The sequence below is a fragment of the Vidua macroura genome, chromosome Z (assembly GCF_024509145.1).
Source record: "Vidua macroura isolate BioBank_ID:100142 chromosome Z, ASM2450914v1, whole genome shotgun sequence".
In the NCBI taxonomy this organism is placed as follows: domain Eukaryota; kingdom Metazoa; phylum Chordata; class Aves; order Passeriformes; family Viduidae; genus Vidua; species Vidua macroura.
The window spans coordinates 21954277-21958269 of NC_071611.1; the positions used below are offsets into that span (position 1 = coordinate 21954277).

Sequence of the window (3993 nt, forward strand, 5' to 3'; positions counted from 1 at the left end):
TCAGACCCTCACTCAACACTCACCGCAGCTGGCTCAGCGATAGAGGCAAGAAAGGCTCTTTTTGCAGGGTTTTATTCCAGCGGAGGATATCACATGTGGCTGAAGGGAACCCAGCAAGGTAAAAAAGAGCCTGACCACGTCCAGAAGGCAGCTTAAGAAGAGGAAGGGGTGGGGGGCAGAGCTAAGGGTGGGGCAGAGGGGTTTGGTCTCCAGGGAAAGGGAGGTGGCCACCAGGGATACCAATCCAGTGAGGGGACAGGGAAAGGAGAAACCAGGGGAAGTTACACAGGGGAAGTTGACACAGAAGTCCATTTGGGAGTCTGCTTTTCCCACCAGGAGGACTGACTCTGTGGTGAATAGTTACCGCCGTTGCCAGGGCCAAGGACTTGGGAATTGACCAAGGTGGGAGAGTTCACGGGATGCTACACAAAACACACAGAGAATCAATCAGAGAGATAGATTTTATTTTTGACATGATCTAGCCAATAACAGATGATCAGTGGTGGTATTAGGAATGACAAGAGGGGGTTAACTTAAGAGTTGTGTTGTGAAATTACTCCCTGAATAAAAAGAGAAAGCTGTCATTACTGACACTGTAGTAACTGTAGTACTATAATTTGCATTCTTCAACAAGACAACTTGAAAAGTAGAAAGAATAATAAACACAGAGAAGATTATTTCATCAGTCCCCCTCTGAAAAGTCATATCTAGGCAGTAACATACTTATTACAGTAGTCCTCTAGATAAACAGCCAGTAAATAGTCACTGTTGACTGTACTGGTGATTTCTAAATTGAAGAGTCCACTACACAGTAAGACAAGTTACAGATTATTTTCAGAGACATCTCCCGCATTTCAGAGTCTTGACAATCAGACTCTTCCTCTAGATCAGAGGCAAGTTACAGTCTAAACCTTCATCATTCTCTTAATCTCTCATAGCTTGGATGTCTTTCTGTAGATTTTAGAAAAGGTGGCAAGGAGCTTCACAGCAGAATTTAGAAAAATATGTAGAGTGCAAGATTCATGAGACAGTGACTCTGTTACCTCTGAGCTCTCCTTCAGATTAACATGTGGCTAGTGATGATCCATGAAGAAATCTGAAATGAGCTATTGGGCTGCTTCTCCAAAGGTGCTTGAAGAAATGTCATCGGAAATGCCATCCAAGCTTCTACTCTCCAGAAAACTGAAGTTGAAAAGAAGAGGGGATTACACTTCTTCTGTAGTGTAGAATCATGTTTCATGTATCTTTGCAATTCTACAGTCATTTTAGGGCAGTAAATTTTGGGGGTTTGGAGACAAAAAAGTCTCACACTGCAGGACATTACCATGCTCTGAGTAAGTGCTTTCTAAAATGAGGAACCTAGGAATATAGGAAATGCAGACTGTAACTTCCCTGGAGTCACTAGCTAATTTTCAGTAGGCAGAAACCACTGCTGAAATATTCACTCATAAACAGCAAAACAAAATTACAAGCAAACATACAAACAAAGTTAGGACTTTCCAGCAAATACTAGATTTTGCAAAACTCACATGAATACTGTTCTCCAAAAGGACTCACCCTCACTGAAAGAGTTAATAGCAGAAAAAATTACAAATAAAGCAAAGAACAATTATGTTATAATTCATCTCTAGTGTCAGCTCAAAGAGGTAAAAAATTTCAGTGATTCTTTTACCAAATCTGTTTCATGAAAAGCATTGATACTTCATAGTTTGCAGAATATGCACAATGATTGCTTTAGTGCATGTCCTCTTATTGAGGTGTATAGAGGTTTTCCAGTAACAAAATCTGTATTGCACAGAAGTGGCATAGGCAACTAAAATCAGTAAAGACAAAAATAGGTTCATATGAACTGAAAGATTCACATATATATGCAGAATCACATTCCATAGGAGAGTAGGAAATCTGCAGACAATGCATATAAACAAAACATGCAACAGTCATATTACCATCCCTGAGGCCAAGCAGATATGAAAATAAATATTTTTGCTTTTCTCTGCTAAAATGGCATTATAAACTGTGCAAAAAAGATCTCAAGGACTCTGTTTTAGAGTCATACATGCAAAAGTACTAAACAAATAAAAAACATTAGTTGCAATATCATCTGTGGCAGTAGCAGGTCTTGACCTTCTACCATGGCTAAAATTGTATCTTGACAGATAAAACTGTCAGGGGTAAAAAATGAATATATGTTTAACTACAATTAGTATCTTGATGTGATATTCCACTTCTCATCCATACTAAAAGGATGCTTAAAATTTACATTTTAAAGATAAAACACCATTCACTAGTACCGTCAGTTAGCTGTTATGATGGCAGTGAAGAGGAAGGATTTGGGGATCAGCAAGTTCCGAGCCTGAGCCTCCATGGCTGGATGTTCTGGACAATTTCAGTGCATTTTTCAAACAGTTTTTTGTGGTAGTCTGTTGTTTTGCAGTTTGTTCTTCTGTAATAGGTTTTCAATATTCCTTGTTATAAGTTTGTAATGGTTCATTCCATGTACCCCATTTGGCTTCCCTAATGGTTCAGTCCTGAGTTGTTTACCCCAAGATTGTCCTGCCAAGTGTAAGTCAATCCACCTGTCAATCTCCTTGTATGTCCTTAGTTCCCTTCTGGAATGTTCCCTGTCCTTCATCCCTTCCTCAAAGCAAGACTGGGGTGCACGGCTTGCTCCTTCTCCTTGGTTGTTGCATCCTGCGGTTCGGGTTTAGATTAGGGGTTTTTAATTTATGTTAGATAGACAAATTCTGTAATCCCGTGCACCCCCCGTGTTTCCCCTCCCCGCGGTTGTTTGCTCCTAGCTGCGTGCTATTGGAGCTTACCCCAATCACTATGGCAGACACTCCCCATCCTTGCCAGAGAGTTCCCCGCCAATCTCCCTGATGCCACAATCCCCACTAGCCCTGGGACCTGGGAACCGCCCCAGCGCCACCTCGGTTGGTCGCTGTTGCTGACGTCACAGCCACGGCAGCCGCCCCTATTGGACAGGAGGCCGTGGATCCTCTCACCCTGCCCCTCCATAAAATCCAACCCGGCCGGAACCCAGGCGCCATTTCTCCCATGCAAGTGCCGGGAGCGGTTGCATCTTTCCATCGAACCACACCACATGACCAATAAACCATTCCAGTCCAGCACAGAGTAAATGGACAAATTCCTTACTTCTTTGCCGGATCCCTAGTGCACAGTAACAGCGGCTGGCCAGCCCACGCGCCCGAGACACAGTAGCCGTATCTGGGAACCCGCAGCAGAAAACCCCGGCAGCACGTGGAAGCCACCGGCCTGGGGCCGCGCACCGCTGCCAAGGGGGGAGCGCCGCCGCCAATCCAGAGTGGGCAGCGGTCCGCGCCAGATCACCGCTCCATGCCGGACAGAAACCGAGAGCAGGGGCTCTCCAAAGTACGTCAGTGAAGTCTCCATCGCCCACGGGGGAGCACACAGTGTGCCCTGCATGGGACAGGAAGTGCAAACTTTTGTGGCCAAGAGGGCAGCAGAAAGGACACTTCTTGGGACTCCTGGACCCTGGTGGCACGTTTTCTTTGCAGAGACTTCAGTCTGGTAAGTATTAATCGTGGAAACGTGTCCAGCTAATACGTGGAGGGCTTGCCGTGTTCCCGAGGTTGGGATGTGCAGCGCGCAGCATGAACAGCAGCCGCTGGAGTTGCCTGCATTTTTTTTCTTTTTTTTTTTCCTTTTTTACTGCCCCAGGGGTGAGGTGAGTTAGGTGGAAGAAGCATAGGGACCGTGCTATCTGCCCAACAAAAGGAGTTTTATGCCCAAGTTAAGGAAATCCTTGTGGTGAAGGGCCCCTACCCAAAAAGTTTAGTTAAGAAATTTGTTCGGTGGCTGTTCTTTGCTTTCCCCCGTCCGTCTGCCGAGGACGTGTGCAAAACAGAATTTTGGGAGCACGTGGGTAAAAGGCTAGCAGAGGGGATTGGTAGGGGCCCCTCCATAGACGACTGCTTCCCTAAATTCCATTTGTGGATCTCAGATGTGGTG

General features: G+C 45.1%; 1 long non-coding RNA gene across 2 annotated transcripts; it reads right to left on the reverse strand.

Annotated features, from left to right (window-relative positions):
• Nucleotides 1-472: 472 nt before the first annotated feature.
• LOC128822579 (uncharacterized) lies at nucleotides 473-2892 on the reverse strand. Of its 2 annotated transcripts, XR_008441500.1 has the most exons (4): nucleotides 2820-2892; nucleotides 2577-2691; nucleotides 1044-1182; nucleotides 473-560 (listed from the first exon to the last, which is right to left on the reverse strand). It is a non-coding gene; the product is annotated as an uncharacterized LOC128822579 (long non-coding RNA). The 2 variants fall into 2 exon arrangements; XR_008441499.1 differs by lacking the exons at nucleotides 2577-2691; nucleotides 2820-2892 and adding an exon at nucleotides 2292-2430.
• Between the last annotated feature and the right edge of the window lie 1101 nt (nucleotides 2893-3993).